Genomic DNA, 21,721 nt, shown 5'->3' with positions numbered 1-21,721 from the left:
CCAAAATGGAAGAATAGCAAGAAGAAAGGGGTAACTGGTCTCAAGTAAGTCCAAAACCCAATAGGGAAAACAACATTGAATCTTAAACTGGAGAATAATCTCCTTTGACTCTGTCCTGTGTCCTGGATACACTAGGGTGGGGATGGGCCCTCAAGACCTCAGGTAACATTATCCTGATGGCCTTGCTGGGCTCCGACATCCAGCAGCTCTTACAGACTTGAGTCTCTTGCCTTTAGCTTTCCTAGGCTAGAGGTGGACCTACAGTTCTGAGGTCTTGAGCACTGCTACACTTGCATGGCTCCTGTAAGCATTGCCCTAGTGGGTATTCTGTAGCAGCTCTGGCTCTGCTACAGGTTTCTGCCTGGAGTCCCAGGCTGTCTGCTATATCCTTTGAAGGTTTGGTGGAGGTAGCCATGTCCCCACAGCTCTTGCATTCTACCAGCCTGCAGGCTTAATATCCCATGGATACTGCCAAGGCTTACCACTTGCACCTTCTGGAGTGGTGGCTAGAGCCACAGTGGGCCTGCTTGAGCCAGAACTGGGGTGGCCAAGGAGCACTGTGCTGGATTATAGGGAGCAGAGTCCCTAGGTGCCCTGGGCCCATCCTTCAAGCCATTCTGATCTAGAGATCTAGGCCTGTGATGGGAGGAGCAGCCTTGAGGATCTTTGAAGTGCCTTTGGGGATCTCTCTACCATTTTCTTGATGGATAGCACCTAGTTTTCTTCTATCCATCCTAATCTCATTAGCAAACAGTCTTTGGCCATACTTTTAATATTCTCTCCCAAACACACTTTAATTTTAATTTAATTTCATTTTGTTATTATCTTTTTGAGACAGAGTCTTGCTCTGTCACCCAGGCTGGAGTGCAGTGGTATGATCTTGGCTCATTGCAGCCTCTGCCTCCCAGGTTTGAGCAATTCTCGAGCCTCAGCCTCCTGAGTAGCTGGGATTACAGTTGCATGCCTCATATCCAGGTAATTTTTTTATTTTTAGTAGAGATGGGGTTTCGCCATATTGGCCAGGCTGCTGTCAAACTCCTGAGAGTGATCCACCTGTCTCAGCCTCCCAAAATGCTGGGATTACACGCATGAACCACTGTGCCTATAAAAACATACTTCTTTATTCTTAACATGGCCAAGATGTGAATTTTCTAAGTCTTTCACTCAGTTTCTCTATTAATTACAAATTCCATCTTTACGTCATTTCTTTCCTCTCATGTCTTACTCTATGTGGTTAGAAGCAGCCATGCAGAAGACTGACTGCTTTGCGGCTTAGATATTTCTTTTACTAGATATCCTAGTTCATTGTTCTTAAATAAGGCCTTCCGCAAAGCTCTTGAGAATGGACACAATTCAGCCAAGTTCTTTGCAACTGTATAACAAGTATGGGCTTTACTTGAGTTTCCAATACCTTGTTCTTCATTTCCATCTGGGACCTCATCAGAATGGCGTTTACTGTCCATGCTTCTACCATTATACTGATCATGACCGCTTGAGTAATCTCTAAGTGTGTCAGACTTTCCCTATAGCTCTTCTTTTCCGCTGAGTCCTTACCAGAATTACCCTTAATGCTTCATTCATTATAATCTAGCCATTTTCCACCCCTTTCCTTTAAATTCTTCCAACCTTTATCTGTTACTCAGTCCCAAAGCCACTTTCACATTTTCTAGTGTTTGTTTTAGTAACAGCTTCACTTCTTGCTACTGGTTTTCTGTCTTGCTCTGTTTTGTGTTGCTGCAACAGTATGCTACAGGCTGGATAATTTATAAAGAAAATAGATTTATTTCTCATAGCTCTGGAGGCTGGGAAGTCCAAGGTCAAGGGGCCCACATCTGGTGAGAGTCTTCATGTCTTGCCATCCCATCATGGAAGTGGAAGAGCAAGAGAGTGTGAGAGAGCAAAGGAGACCTCCTTCTGAAAGCCTTAAAAGAAAAAAGTATTAAACTACTCCAATGATGGCAGAACCCTTATTGTGTAATCACCTCTTAATGGCCCCACCAACCAATAAATTTACAATGGCAATTAAATTTCAACAGTTTTGGAGGAGATAAACATTCAAATCACAGCAGCTTCCTAAGGAGGATCATAATGAAAAGATAATTTTTCTTTGTTATAATTGATGGTATTAAATAAAACAACAATTATTATTATTTAATTTATAAATCCATAGTAGAATGTTACTGCTTTAAGCCTATGTAGAGAATACTGTAGGAAACAACAGAATAGACTTTACTTTTTGTCTGATAACTTGTTTATTACTGCTGCGTCTTTATGTTCCAGAAACTTAAAGAACTGACAAGTGAGGCTTAGGAAGTGTTTTTATGGACAAATCATGTGATTAGATTGACTTACTTGGCTACTTAAAGGTAGTTATATGTATTTATTGGGAAAGAAGTCAGGTCATTGAATTTTCAAATTGCTTTGTCTAGGTTGGTTACTGGTAGTTAGTGGTTAATTCAGTGAAGCTGGAGTTGATATTATTTTATTTAAAATCCATTACAGCACCGGAGTGATGGCAAGTGCCTATAATCCCAGTTACTAGGGGGTGCTGAGGTGGGAGAACTGTTAGAGTCCAGGAGTTCGAGTCCTGGGCAACTTGGTAAGATCTTCACTCTAAATAATTTGTTTAGAATAAATAAATAAAACCTATTACAAGGTACTGATTATCTAATTGACCTTTAGTCATTCAGTATCACCAGGTTCAAGGTTTTCATTTGTAAAATAGGCATAATCATATTTATCATTTTTGAGGAATATTTAACATTTTGATAGAAGAGATGTCAGATAAGTTCTATTATAAAAATTCATTAATATATTACAACCTATTATTAGATCACTTGTATCTTTAAAATTGCTTAGTGATTTACAAATGATGAATGTTCTGAATGAATGTGTCTCATTCCTCTCTGCTCTGTTCTTGGCTCAAAAAGATACTAACTTTTACCAGAATCTACCACTTCTTTCAACCTAGACCCAACCAACCAAAAAACCCAAGTTGAACTGAAGTTTCATTTTGTCAAAAACAATTTCCTCTTTGCACAGAGTTAGATTGTCTCATCTAGGTTAGTTCTGTAGTGCTAATTCTTCATGGTCTTACGAACCTTCATTTTTAAGGCTGTGGAGTCATCCCTCTGAGTGTTCATTTATGGAATCAATGTGAATGAAACTCTGCCTGAAACTATCTGAAGCAAAAGTTATAGGGTGGGGAGTTGGGGAGAGATAGCATGGGGAGAAATGCCAGATATAGGTGAAGGGGAGGAAGGCAGCAAATCACACTGCCACATGTGTACCTATGCAGCAATCTTGCATGTTCTTCACATATACCCCAAAACCTAAAATGCAATAAAAAAAGGAATTTTCAATGTAACCTTTTATGACTAATAGAATTCTCTTACCAAACTACACACTACTTCCTTTCCAGTAGTGACTATAAATCATTATGCCAGCTTTGACAGTTGTGAGAACTTGACAGCTTTTGACTGTTAAACTAAATCACACTTTTCACATATAACTTACTACTCTTAATTCTGACATCCTTATTGCCTGAGTTACTGATTTTGGCACTTAACCAGAGACTACCATTTTAACATTTATTTTATGCTTTGTTCCTCTTGAGACTGTAATGCCCCTGAGGTCATGTTCTATGTATTATACAATTTTTTTTTAAAGCCTCACAACTCCTGAGTGTAGTTTTGGCATGGCCTGTGGTACTCACTCAGTGAAGAATTCTTAAAACATCAACTTTTTTTTTATTTTTAAGTATTCAGTAAGACAAATATATGAGTTGAAATACGTGGTCTCTGCCTCTGTGATAGATGCAGTTTAGCCAGGAGACAAGCAGTCATTCATACTAAGATCCACATCATTTATTAGATCCAGAATCCCTTTATATGTAATTCTGAAATCCAAAAATCCCTGAAAATAGATTTACTTATTTATTTTTGATAAAGTATTTGGCAGTAAAATCTAAAACAAGATTAAGTTATTTGGCAGAGAAACCTGAACTGGTGTGACTCTATAGTCTTCATTTATTCCACTTAAGAAGAATATTCATATGTTTCACTGTGGAAATATTAATGTTTTGATTTTAATGTTATGTTTTACATTACCGTTGAAATGTGAAAATTCCCAAATTCCAAAAACATCAGACTTCATGACTTTTGGGAATCTGCATAATGTACAAAAGTTAGGTGATAAAATATTTAAATATCAAATAATAAAGTAATAGTAGAAATCTTTAAAATCAGTATTTGGAAAATTGCTAGTACTTAGGTGATGGTGTCTCTGTGGGGTGTCCCTACAAATAGGCAGGTACTCAGTCCTAGATCCCAGGGGCAGAGGCAGGTAAAATGGTAGTATTTTCTGATGTGTCCAGGCATAAGAAGAACCAGAATATCTGTACAAACTGAGTTATTTAGGGAGCACTAAGAGTCAAAACAGGGAAACTGAGTTTAGTCATCAAGGGGTTAAGAGATGGCCCAAAAAACGAAGCAAAGAGACACTGGGAAAGAGAGGAATTAAGGGTAAGTGAGAGTCCCAGACAGTTGCCACAAGTGAGGATCATAGTGGCAACCTATGGGTATAAGTGGACAGCTGCGATGTGCAGCATAGGGTTTGAATGAACTGGTATAGACAATTAGTGCTGGGATCTTAGATCTTTAAAGATTATTTACCCCTGACCCCCTCCCTGTTTTGCAAATGAGTAACATAAAGTTCAATAATAATTTTTCTAACATCTAGTTAATGGTTAAGCCACACACAAACCCAGGTTTTATGTTGCCTATCTGGTGCTTTTTCTACTAGTGTAGAGAGAAAGTATTGCAGTTTGGAGTGGTCAGGAATTACTTTTCAGAGAAGAATGAGATTTGAATTGATGACTGTGGTAATTTGCAAAAGCTTAATTCTGCATAAATATTTAAATGTATTTTTGTGTATATTTTCCTATTTGTAAGTACTTCAATGAATACCAATGGGACTCCTAAGACCTGGGTTCTAGTTCTAGCACTGCACAGATTATCTAAACAGCCTTGTGCAAATCACTGAACCTCTCTGAGATTCAGTTTTCATCTTTAAAGAAGGTAGAGTCAGGTGACCTTTAAACTCTCTTATTCTATCATTTAGATCTGTTTCTGTATTTGCTAAGACAAAACAATTTCCATGAATAATCATTCATTTTAATTATTTAAGGATGACAAAGGCATAGGTAATATATTCAGATATCTCTACATAGAGAGATATATTCCTTAGAAAATCTAAATCCGTATCTGGAATATAGACTCAGATATTTTGGTAAAATGAAAATACAAAATAAATTAATATCAACAGTGCATTTAACATTAATCAGTTAACATTCACTGTGTGTACGCAAAGTACTGAATAAGGTATGTTATTTTGCTTTCAAGTTGTTTAGGATTTAATTAAGAGTTTACTTTAAATAGTTAAAAAATCTAAGTAAACACAACAAGCTCTATGGAACTCAGATTATGTTCAGCTGGAATGAATCAGCCTTTAAAAGTGCGGTATGACTGGCTCTTCAACCTTTTGTTGAAACTGTTTAAATTACTTAGTATTTCATAATGTAAATATTTTGATACCATGCAGTCCTTGATTAATATAAAGTGGTTTGCCATTGAAAAAAACTTGTAACCCTTACGAATTAATGCCAGAGTATAATGTTTCTAATTTATTATCATCAAGGATATTATAACTATATCCCCAATCTCTTTCGTCAGAGTCTTAAGCATGTTAGAGGAGTATCATATTCATTTAACTTTATGTTGTATTAACTAATGGTAAAAATATTTGGTTGGAACTGCATAGCATTGTGATTGACTGGTGAACATTTTAATAAAGGAGATCTAAATAAAGATAACATTTTTTAAAAGAAAAACATTTGCTGGTGCTTGACTACCTGTTCCGTAAGACGTTTATTCAGTCTTGACAGCTAATTTAGATTTAAAAATTTGAAATTACCAGTTTGTGATAATCTTTACAGAATGAACCTTTTTGTGAAAATTTCTTGTTGGTACTTATAAACAAGGGTTTTTTTTCCCAAAACTTTGCCTGCAGCCCACAGTATGAAAGAAATTTTGCATTGTGATCCAGTACACATACAGGCAACTGAAACAACTTTTGTGAAGCAATACTTATCTTACTGTGTGTGATACACAAACATTTTTAAATACTGTTCTGATTTATTTTATTCTTTTAAAATGGTTATGTCAGAAACCCACTAAATTGATTTAAAACTCCCTGTAGGGAGTTCTGACATAATCTGCAGTTTGAAAAGCTTTAGCTAAACTTTTTTGAAGATACTTACTGTGTATTAATTACCTTTTATTCTTCAGTGCTCAGCACATAGATGGTATTCCAACAATGTTTGTTGAGTGTTTTAATTGTACTTGATCTAATTTCAGAAATGTTACTGGGTTGGGTGTTGTGGATTATGCCTATAATTATAGCACTTTGATTGGACAAGGTGGGAGGATCACTTGAGGCCAGGAATTTGAGACCAGCCTGGGCAACATAGCAAGACCCTGCCTCTACAAAAAAATACAAAAATTAGCCAGGTTTGGTGTTGTGTGCCTGTAGTCCCAGCTATGCAGGAGGCTGAAGCAGGAGGATGACTTGAGCCCAGGAAGTTGAGCTGCAGTGAGCTAAGATCATGCCACTATACTCTAACCTGGGTAGCAGAATGAGACCTTATCTTAAAAAAAAAAAAAAAAAGTAAGGGAAAAAAGTTATCTATACAGGCTCTGTGAAGCTTCTGAAAGAGATTGGAAGAAAATTATTAGTAATTAAAAGGCGAACATGAAACATTTATGAAGTAACAATGTGTTAGTTCTGTGTAAGAAGTTATATTAAGTGCTAAATTGTATCTTTTTCAGACGCCACTGTTTTAAAGTCAGAATGAAAATTGGCTTTACAGAATGAATTTATTCCTGTAATAATTTTATCTTGGAACCTATTATCTCAGAACCATATAATGTCTTTCACCTAACTGCTTTTCTATGTACTTGTGTGTGTGTGTGTGTGTGTGTGTGTGTATGTGTGTGTGTGTGAGAGAGAGAGAGAGAGAGAGAGAGAGAAGTTGCATTTTGATGATTTTTTTTTCTAAGAAATATCTTGTAAGCTTTGTTTAACTTTTTTTTATTACCATTCTTTAATTGGTACTCCAAGCCAAATACTATTTGTCTATAAATCATATTTTTTTCTTCTTTGATTTTTAGCAGTACGAAGGTTCCCCCCTGCATAGTAATATTTGCTTGATAATAGCTTAAGTATGGTAATGAATTTAAACTTTTTCATCTATACCTATTGATAGTTTCTTTGTGGAGATTTTGATAAATATTTGGAACCTTTTAAATTTAACTCAAATAAAATTTGTTCTATTAGAACAAAAATTTCTGCAAAGATTGCCTGTTAGTCTCCAGCTGTTGACCTTTTTCTTTTCAGCAGTAATTTGTATAATAGGGTTTCTGTTTAGCCAAAGAGTTAGGTTAATTCAAAAACATTTTCTGGGATTTGATTAATTTAAATAAACAAAAGATACATAATTTAGTAGCAGCAGAGTTGATCTGGGTTAAATTACCTCAGGTAATTTTCACAATTGTTACTTTGCACTTAATGATATACTACTTTATAATTATTCTCAAAATTAATGTTTTCTTCTCAGCCAGATACTAAGTTCTTCAATGGACTCCTCTTTTCCTTTCTTCCTTTCTGTTTCCATTTTCCCCCCATTTTTTTCTATTTCTTTCTGTATCCACAAATACGTCTGTGCTCTATATAATAATGAAACTCATTGAATGCTTTCTTATTAACCTTAAACTATTTCCTCGAAAATTTAGGCTCACTAATGCTCTCTAATTTTAATATTATCTAGTGTACAATTAATTGGGGTTTGAAGTTAGGAAACAAACTCTAATTCTGTTTCTTTTCTTTAACTCAGTGATTTTAATATCTGTGTCTATTTTCTTGCCTGCAATTTACATAGGGCTAATATTTGCTTTCGTCTATTTCATAGCATAATGTGAATATAAGATAATTATAAGAATGTTATTTTAAAATTTGAAAGTATTTGACATGGATAAATAGTGAGGCCCTTTATGCATGGTTATGGTGATTAAATGAGATGATGTATATATAAAATGCCCAGCACAGTGCTTGACACAGAGTGAACACTTAATAATGGTGGTTGCTGTTAATATTATTTAATTTGGGGGAGGGATAGCCTGGGGAGAAACGCCAAATGTGGGTGAAGGGGTGAAAGCAAACAGAACACACTGCCATGTGTGTACCTATGCAACTGTATTGCATGCTCTGCACATGTACCCCAAAACCTAAAATGCAATAAAAAAATAAGGAAAAAAATATTATTTAATTTGAATATGAATTTATAAATTTCAGTCATTTTATATTTTACATTTTTAGCTTAATAGTCTAAAAATATTAATTTTTTATAAATCTATTTTTTGTGATTTTTATTTTCTGTGGCTTTCTTAAGTAGAAAGCCCTTTCTCTCCAAATCTGGTCTATTGTTTTGCTTCTTATACCTATTTTTCATTTTATAAATTTTTGCATATAAAATTGTTAAAACTCATAATTGGATAATTAAAAATAAAAAAAAACCACAGTAATTATTTAACAATTATTTTTGTGGTATTGAAAATTTGAGTTCCCTGTTTTGAATTCTGATAATTTGGATTATTCATTATCTAATCATGTAATAAGAGGACATTTAGTCATCTGAGTAATAGCAGCTTCTTTGAATTATACAATTTTCTCTGACTGTATTTTATCCTGTATCAAATAAAATTATATTGCATTAAAAAAAAAAAGCAACAGATACTTCACCCATAATGGTAAATTTCAGCCAGCTGAAGATAAAAAAGTATAAATACAATTTAAATTGAACAATTTAAGACCTATATATAGGTAATTATATTTTACTTAATGCTAGGGCTTTTTTCATATTGTTGTTTTCAAACTATTTGTATTTTTGTTTTTCTACTAAACAGTGATTCCATTATAGTGATTTGAGACTTCTTACTTTAAACATTGATAATTCATGCTCTTGCAATTTAAAATTATATAATGGAATGGAAGTTATTGTTCAAGTAGTTTAATTCTTCCTAAAGAAGAAAAAAAGTGTTCATGTGTATGTGTTTGTGTGATTTGATTAAATTACTGTTCTCTTTTTTTTCTTCCAGGAGCCTTTCCCAAAATGTTAGAAGGACAGAAAAACATTTGCAACTTTTGTTTCACATGGTGAACGAGTCAGGAACTGTTTATGTGCAATAATCCAACATCAGCTTAAGTTTTTTGGCTATCTTTTCACATGAGCAAGAAAAGGTTTTGCTTCCAATTCCTGCAAAGTATTATTTTTTGTATTGTTTAGTTGGATTTCCCATTCAGCACCACTTTACTTTCATTCTTTTGGTCATTTATCTGTTCATTTCGAAAGACCAAGTAATTAAAACAGGTTTGAAAACGCGTGTGTGTGTGTGTGTGTGTGTGTGTGTGTGTGGTGCTTTGTGGGAGCATCTACAAAAGCAATGAAAATGCTTGTCCAAATCCTTAAAATGCAGATGTTGTTATGAATGTTTTGAAGGCAGGAAACCATAAAATCCTATTTTAAGAAATTCTTAAAATTTGCTTTTTAAGTCAAATAAGTTTCCCCCCTACTCTTTAAAATACCTCACTGGCAGAATTTTTATGGCAGCCATTTACATAAAACAAAACAAAACAAGCCTTCCCATAGATTGATGTTTGAATACCACAGCTCTTGGAGACAGAGATCTAGGGCTTAATTTTGAGTTGGCTTATATTTTAGCCTACCCTAATTGTTGACTTCTTAAAATTGTGTTAATTTTTTATCTTTTTTTTCCTTAGTATAATTACATCATCTTCTTAACCAAGAGAATGTCTTTCTCCTCCTCAGCTCTGTATCATTAATGAAGATCTTCAACTGTGTTTCCAAATTTGGTACAGGTTAGTACTTGACTTTTGGTTTGCTTATATTCATAATCAAGATTTTGCTGACTATATTATCAGTCCTTTATTTATTTTTTGTTTCATAAGTTTTTTCCTAAAATCACTGTATACTTTTTTGCTGATTCTGTTCTCTAGTTACTTTGTCTTTCATACAGGTTCTAATAAAAATCAACCAATAAACCATATAAAAGCCTGAAATCCCTTCCTGCCCTCCTGAAAATCTTGACTCCTCATATGTAGTTTCTTTTTAATTTTATTTCTTGATTATTACCTTCAAAAATTACTTGGAGTCTGGTAGTTTTTTCCTTTAGAAATTTTGCTTATCAATTCTTGTCTTCAAAAAGCCTTTGGTATAGAGGTGATAAATATCCAAAATTAGATGAAGACTTGAAATTATCCAATAAATCAGAACTCCCTTGGCATCCAAACCAGGTAATACAGATAAAAATAAAATTCATTTTGGGACAACAGCTACTTGGTAGGTATTATCTTAGATTGTCTACCAAGATAGTCCTCTTCTAGTTTTTTGATATGTGTATGAGTAATTGATTCCAGTTTTCCCTTTTCTGAAGAGGCTTTGCAGCATAAATTAATGTTTGCCTCATTGATGTTGGAGAAAGGAATTCCAAGCCCTTTGTTGAAGAGGCTGTGAACATTCTGAACTAGGCATCCCAGGAATGGTGTCTGACAAAGGGTTAAGTGGAGAAGGTTGGGTTATAGTAGATTTGTTGTTACAGTTCTTTGATCTTTGAATTCCTTCAATAATTTTGTTTACCTAAGGACAGAACACAGCAACTGACTTTCTTTCATTTTATTGTGGATCTCCTTAGACCACTCTTATTTCTTCACATATTTCCACTGGATCCATGTCCCCTGTAATTTTCCTTAGAGGTTAGAATTCCCAGGCTCCTGCCCTTTATTCTCTTTTCACCCTGCCTGCTCTCAGTATTCCCACCCTCATTTCCATTCTTGCCATATAGTTCTCTTCTATTTTTAAATCCTTAGGCATCACCATTAGGTAGGTATCTCTACTCCCAACATTCCCTCTAAGTCAAGACATATATTTAATTGCCTATGGACATATCCACCTAGATGGCACAAAACACCACAGTTTTAGCAAAACCGAAACTAAACCAATTTTCTTCCATACCTACTCTTTCTCCTGTATTTTCCATTTCAGTTATGTGGAACCTAGCCAAGAAGCCCAAAATGTTGGAATCACCTCAGCTCTTCTCTTTAAATCCTACTAAGTTGTGCTGTCATTATTCCTAACACTTCTCAAAACTGCCTCTTCCCTATCAGTATGATTTCCAGAGTCTAACAAAGTGATTCATCTAAAACACAAACGAGAACAAACCACTCCTCCTTAAAAAAACCACTTAATAACTCCCCATCATCTATAGAGAAAAAATAAATCAATGATCTAGTTCCTGCTAATCTCCTAACACTTATTTTGGCAATATGGGAGTACATGTAATTTCTTGAACTCATTATGCTATCTTCACACCTCTGTGCTTATGGTCTTTCTTACCTAAAATTTTATCCCTTTCTCACTCATTTTTTACTTGGATAACTGCTGTTCATCAAGATTCTACTTGGATATGATTACTTTTAGGGAATCTTACTGGTTGATCATGTGACCCTGTTTCTTTTGATTTTCCACTGTAGGCTTTGCTTAACTGTCATGGCACTTAACTGTTTATGGCTAGCAGTCACTAAAGAACGAGCTTTTTGTGGGCAAGGGCCAAATTGTAGTTGGCTTTTTGAAGAAAGTATTGTAAAAAAAATACCTGTTCAGGCCAGGTGTGGTGGCTCATGCCTATAATCCCAGCACTTTGAGAGGCCCAGGTGGAAGGATCTCTTGAGCACAGGAGTTCAAAACAAGCCTGGGAAACATAATGAGACCCTATGTGCACAGGTGGGTGTGACGGCAAGTGCCTCTGGTCCCACCTACTCAGGAGGCTGAGGCTGGAGGATTGTTTAAGCTGGGAGGTGGAGGCTGCAGCGAGCCTTGATCATACCACTGCACTCCAGCCTTGTCTCAGAAACAAACAAACAAACAAAATCCCTGTTGAATTGAACTTCTGTCAGGTCTACATAAAAAAAGTTGTATGTGCTGTGAAGGGTGCTGATAAATGGGAAAACCAAACAGAAAAGCACATTATCGGTTTCCTATGGTTTTATTGATAAAAGGGAACTTATCCAGTAACCTACACTTTTAACATTATCCTATTTTGAATTCATTTATGTTGAAGGAGTGAGCCACAGCATTACAACCTGAAAATTCTGGATCAAGGGAATTTTTCCTCCCTCCGTCCCTCCCTCCCTCCCTTTCTCCCTTCCTCCCTTCCTCCCTTCCTTCCTTCCTTCCTTTCTTCGTTTCGCTCTTTCACCCAGGCTGGAGTGAAGTGGCCCAATCTTGGCTCTTGGTATAGTGGTGATAAATATCCAAAATCAGATGAAGACTTGAAATTATCCAATTAATCAGAACTCCCTTGGCATCCAAACCAGGTAATACAGATAAAAATAAAATTCATTTTGGGACAACAGCTACTTGGTTGGTATAGAGGTGCAACCTCCACCTCTGGGGTTCAAGTGTTCAAGTGATTCTCCTGCCTCAGCTTCCTGAGTAGCTGGGATTACAGGTGCCCACCAGCATACCCAGCATTTTTTTTTTTTTTTTTGTATTTTTAGTAGAGACAGGTTTTACCATGTTGGCCAGGCTGGTCTCGAACTCCTGACCTCAGGTGATCCACCCACCTTGGCTTCCCAGAGTGCTAGGATTACAGGTGTGAGCCACTGAGACTGGCCTGAAATTTTCTATTTCCTTTGTGGAACTGTCTGACTTGGACAGCTTTTGGCATGACTAATAAACTCTCAGATCATTTTAGAAATGATAAACTCTGTGCAGCAGGTGTGTTTCCCAGTGTATGCTGACAACAGCATAACACTGGGAAAGAAATATACAGCTAACTGATTCCAGCTCCAGAAGAACCTCAGTCTGTAGCCAGTCTCCAAAAGCCTTTGGCAAGGGATATATTGGAATGAATTGACTGTCCGCATTCTTGGAAGGATGGCAACAGAACAAGTTACTTTTCATCCAGCCAGTTTGCTACAGTTGATGAAGCATAATCTCTCAAAAAAAATTTAAAAGACAAGAGAATTTTAAACACATTTAGTAAAGCATATTTTGTTATTTGTATATATTCCTGGGGTACAAGTGAAATTTTGCTACAATGGTATATTGTGTTGTGGGAAATGAGGGTATTCAGTGCATGCACCAGTGGAACAATGCACATTGTAACCCCAAGCAATAAGGATGAATATTAATGCTAATCTCTACTTCCACCCATTCTCATGGAACTTGACTCATTCCCATATGTTTTTGGGAGAAGAACTTCCTTAGAATTTATGGGAAGTTAGCATTTTAAAACAGTGATGAGAGGCCTGGCATGGTGGCTCACACCCATAATCCCAGTGCTTTGGGAGGCAGAGGTGGGAAGACAGCTTGAGCCCAGGAGTTTGAGGTAAGCCTAAGCAAGATAGCAAGACCCTGTCTGAAACTTTTTTTTTGTTTTTGGAGAAAGAGTGTTTTATCGCCCAGGCTGTAGTGCAGTGGTAGATCTTGGTTCACGGCAGCCTTGCCTTACCAGGCTTAAGCCCGAGGCTTAAGCCATCTTCCCAGCTCAGCCTCCTGAGTAGCTGTGACAGTGGGTGCCCGGCACCACACGCAGCTAATTTTAGTATTTTTGTAGAGATGGCGTTTTGCCACGTTGTCCAGGTTGGTCTCAAATTCTGTAGCTCAAGCAATCTGGCCAACTCAGCCTCCTAAAGTGCTGGGATTACAGACGTTACAGATATTAGCCATTGCGCCTGGCCCTCAAAAAAAAAGTTTTTTTTTGTGGGGGGGGACGGAGTTTTGCTCTGTCACCCAGGGTGGAGTACAGAGGCAAAATCTTGGCTCACTGCAGCTTCAACCTCCCAGATTCAACCAATTCTTGTGGCTCAGTCTCCCCAGCAGCTGGGACTAAAGGCATGCGCCCCCAGGCCTGGCTAAGTATTGTATATTTTAGTAGAGACGGGGTTTCACCATGTTGGCCAGGGTGGTCTCTAGCTGCTAACTTCAAGTGATCTATCCACCTCCCAGAGTGCTGGGATTACAGGCATGAGCACTACGCCTGGCCAAAAATTAACAAAAAATTAACCAGGTGTGGTGGTGCATGCCTGTAGTCCCAGTTATTTGGAAGGCTCGGGTAGGAGGATGGCTTGATCCCAGTAGGTCGAGGCTGGAGTAAGCCATGATCCTGCTACTGCTCTCCAGCCTGGGTGACAAAGGGAGACCCTTCTTCAAATAAATAAAATAAAATACTGATAAGATTCATATACATTTTGAAGGGTACATATGCACTTGTCAATTTACTTATAAGAAGGGTGCAAGAAATGTTTCATATATAGTTTATGTGAGTTGCAGTTTTGCTAAATTCTCCAATAAACACTATTTTTTTCCAGCTGCTTCATTAGGAGCATATTAAAACCACCTTGTTACTTTATTATAAAAGATAAATGATTACTTTTTTAGATATAGTTAAAAGTATTTATGACTGGCAGATTATTATACTATTATCTGATACTATATTTAATTCTAGACAAGTGCTATCCAATAAAACTTTCTACGCTACCTGATAGGGTAGCTAATAGCTATATGTGGCTATTGAGCATTTGAATGTGGCTTTGTGTCTGAGGAACCAAATTTATAATTTTATTCCATTTTAATTAATTACAATTTAAATCTAAATAGCCACATGTAGCAAGTGGCTGCTATGTTGGACAGTGCAGATCTAGGCTATATAATATTATCAATAAAGTTTTAAAAAAACTTTTAAATAAGGCATGTGGCATAAGAAAAATACTATCCATAATCAGGTTGTCCATAATCCATAATACTGATTATATGTTTTCCTATTAGGGAGATGCAAATTTTTGTATGAAAAGTATCTTCATAGCCTGAAAAAACTCGATGTATTTGATATTTTAAAAATAACTGGGCTGGGCGCGGTGGCTGAAGCCTGTAATCCCAGCAGTTTGGGAGGCCAAGGAGGGTAGATCACGAGGTCAAGAGATCGAGACCATCCTGGTCAACATGGTGAAACCCCGTCTCTACTAAAAATACGAAAAATTAGCTGGGCATGGTGGCTCGTGCCTGTAATCCCAGCTACTCAGGAGGCTGAGGCAGGAGAATTGCCTAAACCCAGGAGACAGAGGTTGCGGTGAGCCGAGATCGCGCCATTGCACTCCAGCCTGGGTAACAGGAGCGAAACTCCGTCTCAAAAAAAAAAAAACCTGAATATCTTAAAAGGGTATTCAATGTATTTAATATTTTAAAAATAACTGAATATCTTAAAGGATACTATCATTGTTCTTAAGGGATCTATAATGTAGGTACAGAAAAGATAATAAATGATGCTAGTTGTACATTAAGAATTTTAATATAAACCAACTGACACCTTTTGTAAGAGTCTTTAATTATCTTTGCTGAGAATCTCTAAGACCTGACTAACATTTTTGGAAAACTGAGAGCCAGAAAGATTATATATTACATAATCAACACCTAAGAATTTCACCAAGTATAAGGATGTAATCAAACAGTTTGTTCAACTTAAGTCTGTGCACTGGGGCTAAGGGTGGAGGGAATTACTAAAGGAAGGAAGTTAAAGGGTAAAGATAAGGGAAGAAGCGAGAAAAATATAGCTAAGTTGATTTAGGAAAGCTGAAGTTATCTAGAATATGTACACAGATTTTTAACTAGAGTCTGTTGTAATCCACAATTACTTGAGAGCTTTGGCAAGATGGGTATTAAAAAAGTGAAGAAGGGCTGGGCTCGGTAGCTCACACCTTTAATTCCTGCACTTTTGGAGGCTAAGGCTGGCATATCACTTGAGACCAGGAGTTCGAGACCAGCCTGGTGAACATGGCAAAACCCCATATCTACTAAAAATACAAAAATTAGCCAGGCATGATGGCAGGTGCCTGTAATCCCAGCAACTCTGTAGGCTGAAGCACAAGAATCGCTTGAACCTGGGAGGCGGAGGTTGCAGTGAGTCGGGATTGCACCAGTGTACTCCAGCCTGGAAGACAGAGTGAGACTCTGTCTCAAAAAAAAGAAAAGAAAAAAATGAAGAAAAATTGCCTGGAAGTTACTGTTGCTGAGTGGGAGGAGATGAGATTAATGGATAGATTGAAGAGCCCAGAATAAATCAGAAATTTGGTCTAGTCTAATCCCACTTAGTGCTTCTGTTAGATTGAAATGAAAATCACCTTTGTCTCCCATTCTTTATTTCAAATTGTCCTTTATTCCCCCATTTTGTAGATGACTGACCTCAGCTAAAGTATGTGAAATATTTGCTATGTGACACTTTAATGTTTCTTGCCAGGTGCCTAAAATGTTTTTGCTATGGGAAAAGTCACTATCACCCCTATCTATAGCATCCTCCAAACAGAAAAAGAGGAGTAAAATAAGGAAACTACAGTGAATTTTCAACACCCACAGAGGTGATAATTTTACCAACCTGAAACTAAGTAAGCAGTTACAAACAGTAGAAATGCATTATTTCAGAGTAAAAAAAATTATTAAAGTCTTTACTATTAATTTATATACAACTCATTTGACTTTCTGTTTCAGTCATACTGAACTTTTGGTGATGGGCTTGTACCTCTGTGCAGGCAGGTTCTATTTTGATTTTCAAGTAGAAAAGCCAAATAAAATGTCCCAAGACATTCCTTGGCACAGTTAGAAGCATGAAGTGCCAAAGGTTTCATGAGAAAAAGACAACCTGTTTTCTCAAGGTTTCTAGTCCAACTAAGCTCTTAATTCCTAATATTATTCTCAGTTTGTGGAAGAGAAACCAAAGACTAGAGATGAAGTAACAGAATGCAGAGTGGCAAAAGGGTGTTGCTACCTGCTTCTTTGCTTTATGGAAGAGAAAGCAAGTACATGCACTAGCGCAGATATAAAGTGTAAGCTCCAGGGTTCAAGGTCAGTCAAAATAATAAGTATTGAAGCTGATTTGCTCTGTTTCCAATTTTTACAAACAGTTTAATGAAGAGAAAAGTTCTGTAACTTGCTTAAGGTTACAGATAATTAGTAGATGTCTTTTAAATCCACATCTGCGTGTCTCTCAAACCTCTGTTCAGTTTGCCTTGTTTTATCCCTTTCTATGTATTCTTCAATTCTATTTATGCTTCTGGCTTTTCTTCTCCTTGTTTCTTTGACACCAATTTTTCTGAGTATTCCTTCTCCCATATGCTTTCCCAGCTTTTCCTCACTATCTCTCAGACACTTTTCCTTTTTCTTAAATAACAATTTTGTTTTTACTCTATTGAAAAAGATGAAGTGGCATCAAAAGATTGCATGTTTAGATTGTCTTAAATTTGTTTATATATCCTGACCTCATAATTCCTTTTAAGAATTTATTCTGAATAATCAGAATATAGGCAACATGTGTACACAAGGAAGAAAATCCAAGTATAGTATTAAAAAATTAGAATAATCTTAATGTCTAATGGTAGGGTTAAATAAATTCTTTTGTGTGTGTGTGCGTGTGTGTGTGTGTGTGCATACACAGATATAAATATAATGAACTATTATAGTGATTTGAGATAATGAATACTTAATGACAGAAAAATGTTCATTACATATTTAAAATACATTATGAAAAAATTTTGAGCTCATTTATTATAGTTAGAACATTACTTGTTTCTTTAAATCCCATGTAATACCACATGACAGTAAGTAAAAAACAAAATAGTGTCTTAAAAAAGTATATAAAAAAGTTAACAGTATGTTCCATGTAATGTAAATATGATGGAAAAATACATGTATGGGGAAGGCTGGACATGTATACACTAAAATGTTAGCAGTTGTTACCTCAGGATGATGGCATTGTGGTTAAATTTAATTTTTTGAATTTCTAATTTTTTTTCTTTTCCAATGAACATTTATCAAGTTAAAAATAAAGAACACATAACAGATATTTTATGTATATCATTATTAAACTTCATTATTATTTTCCTTAGGAAAAAGGGTAGGTTGAAAAGTCAAGAATTTTTTTTTCTTCTTTAGGCTCGGAAGACTATAATCAGAGGCTGCGAAGTAAAAGGGTTGTTTATGATTCGCCATCAAACACATAAGTCTTTAATTATCATTCAGAATCACATCAATATAAATTCCTTTTTGGCACAAGTTCTATACTAGATGAATGGTAAAAAAAAAAAAAAAAAAGAGCCATACGTGTGTAAGGGCTGTAGTATTTGGAGTAGACAGACAAGATCCTCTCTAGTTGCAGTGGTCACAAAGGCTTATCAAGTAGAAAGGCTTTGATATGAACCTTTTTTTTTTTAGTTTAAAACAATTTTATTTATTTTTTCAGAGACAGGGTTTTGCTCTGTCACCTAGGCTGGAGTGTAGTGGTGAAACCATAGCTCACTGTAGCCTCAGGCTCCTGGGCTCAAGTGATCTTCCTGCCTCAGCCTCCCAACTAGTTAGGACTACAGATATGTGCCACCATGACTTACTACTTTTTAAAATTTTTTTGTAGAAACAGGGTCTCTGTATGTTCCCCTGTCTGGTCTCAAACTCCTGGCCTCAAATAATTATCCTCCCTCAGCCTCCCAAAGCACTGGGGTTAAGGCATTAGCTACTGCTCCCAGCCTTCATTTGGACTTTAATGGGTAAGGAAGACTTAGATTAGCATTGTGAAATTCTTTGGCCTTAGGACCCCTGTATTTCAATATTATTGAGAACCCCAAATAGCTTTTGTTTATGTGGGTTATATCTGTCTTTATTTACCATATTAGAAATTAAAACTGAGAAAATTCAAACATAGGTATTAATTTATTTTAACCTAAATTACATGTTAACATAAATATTTTTATGGAAAGTAACTGTATTTCCCCAAACAAAAACGGGAAAGTGGTATTGTTTTACATTTTAATAGAAAACTGGTGGATTCTTATATTTGCTTCGGTTATACTGAAGCATGTGATGCTGTATGTCATGTAGTCTCTGGAAAACTCTACTGTACACCTGTAACAGAATGCGAGAGTAAAAAGGCAAGCACCATCTTAGTGTTATTGTGACCACAGCACTGCCATTGTGAGCGGGCCTCCGAGAAGCACTCTTAGAACCACTGATTAAAAGAAACTACGGGCAAAATAGAGGGATGGCATAATTTCAGAGGTAGGAAGGCATAAGGCATGTTATAGAGAGAGCGAACAGACCAGTCTGGTAGTTGTGAAAGATTCATATGGGGGAGGTAGAGGAGCTATGGCTAGAAATGTATGTTGGGGGATCATGTTCTATCAATTAAAAATACCAGCTTCTTTAATCAGAACCATCTTCACTGACCTCTAATTTTGGCATCAGAAAGCTTCAGGGCAGGAATGATAGAAAAGAAATTCATACTTGGTTTCAGGCAATTCTAAAGTTATATGGCTGGCACTATTCTAATTGATTTGTTGATTGCTTTACTCTTTTAATGTATTTAGTGTTTACTACATTCAAAGAAGCAAGGTAAGAACTAGTGATTCAAAGATGATAAAGACACAATCTGTACTTTATAGGAGCTCCCAACTAAGTGGAAGATTCAGATAGTAAAATAAGCAATACATTCATTAATCTGGATGAAGACAGAGGAAAGAGCTGCTAACCATAATTGGGTGGTGTCATAAACTGCGTTGTACAGGAAACCTCTAAGTCCCAAATACTAACAACCACTGATATATGACGATGGTGAGAAATATTTGACATATAAGGATGACAGATTCAGTACTAGAGTTAATACAGTAGATCTGGTGAGATAGTCAGATAGTTCTACAGAAAAATTTCCTGAATATGTGTTCTCTTTTGAAAGTAAGAGTGTACAAATTCTCTTTCTTCTAAAGCCCTGCAGCATCTTTCTACTGCTAGGCATGGGAGACACCATCTGTTATCTTAATGTCTCTGTTCTCTTCAGTTGGATCACCTTTTTTAGTCTTTTTCTTCTCCTCTGTAACTCAATAACAACAGTGAAGGGGAGGAAGAACTTTAGATAATTGCAACAGCTTTAAACCAAGAACTGAGAACACCTTTACTAGCCCAACTAATTATGATTAAATAAGTAAATAGAGAACCTATCTCCCAGCACCACCTGCAGGGGATGAGGAAGTCTGCAGCAGGATTCAACACTTGCTTTTCTGCCAAAATATCTTAGGGCAACATTCCATTATTGAGAATTTACAAGTTAAGAGCCAGATTTTAGTGGCTGAGGAGAATACAAAGACCAATAAGGATAATCTATCCATACTCTGAGGAACATTATTAAAACTTGGGAATGTTTGTGACAATTAGAGCAGCTTGGAAAGAACTGATTAAATATAAGAGAATCAGACTTCTTCAAAGCAACTACCACATTGTCATTTTACAATCCCCACTGATAGAAACTAATAACAAAGGTAATTTCACAGTTTTAAAAGTAAACTAATAATGTCTAGTTTTGGAGTGTCAAGTCTGTTAATTTTGTGACATGGTGAGAAAAGCCTGTGTTGCACACCCTCTTATGTGACCTGTTAAGCATGCCCTCTTCCTAATTTAAGGCTGGCCCCAGACAGCTGTATTACGGCTTTCTGCTAGTCATAAGAGGAATCAGTTGGAAAAAGATATGTGAATTAGTATAAATTCATACGCACCTATTTAATAAGTTATGAGCTTTTTCCAGTAAGAGCTTTCTCTTTACTTATCAAATCATGTCTTAGAAGCTAAAAGAATGAGGTTTTCAAAAGTTCCTAGACTTTTGAAATCTCACAAATACAAAATACTTGTTTTTGATTTTGGAATTTAACAAAGAAGCAGAATATACCAGATACACAAGAAGCAAAGAAATGAGCATTCGTAACAATACCCTTAGGGCACAGAAAGTCTTCTCTTGGGTGAGTGATCAGGAATATGAATAAAGCTGTAGGATGGTTTTCAGTGTTTTTCTTTGTTTATATTTGGAGTCTTACTATGTATACAGGCAAATTTTCTGGAGGGAACAGTCAGTCAGCTATCACCCATCCTACAACCCCAGGAAAATGCTCACAGGTATTTGGGTAGTCACATTCAAATGTTCTCATTCTTTTTCCACTAGGGTTTTGAACTACCTATTGTATATTAAGCCTCGAGTTACCATTCCCAATTATACCACTTTCCAAAATCACACCACAAGTTATAAAAACAATGATACTGATTGGTAATTAGAATAATACACTGTCAGAGGTAAAGGGATAGAAAATGTAGTCCAGTTATTTCTCAAAGTATGGGTTCTATATCTACAAAATAATTTCTTGCTTATTATAAATTCAGATTACTAGGCTGTATGTCAAAACTAATCAATTTCAAGCCAAGGGTGGAATCCAAGAAACTGCATTTTTTTCTTTTCCTTTCTTTTTTTGGAGACAGAATCTCGCCCTGTTGCCCAGGCTAGAGTGTAATGGTGCAATCTTGGCTCACTGCAACCTCCGCCTTCTGGGTTCAAGCAATTCTCTTGCCTCAGCCTCCTGAGTAGCTAGGATTACAGGTGCCCGTGCTACCATGCCCAGCTAATTTTTTGTATCTTTAGTAGAGATGGGTTTTCACCATGTTGGCCAGGCTGGTCTCGAACTCCTGACCTCATGATCCACCAGCCTTGGCCTCCCAAAGTGCTGGGATTAC

Source organism: Callithrix jacchus, chromosome 16, assembly GCF_049354715.1.
Source record: "Callithrix jacchus isolate 240 chromosome 16, calJac240_pri, whole genome shotgun sequence".
Taxonomy (NCBI): domain Eukaryota; kingdom Metazoa; phylum Chordata; class Mammalia; order Primates; family Cebidae; genus Callithrix; species Callithrix jacchus.
Note: the sequence above shows the minus strand (reverse complement) of the source record.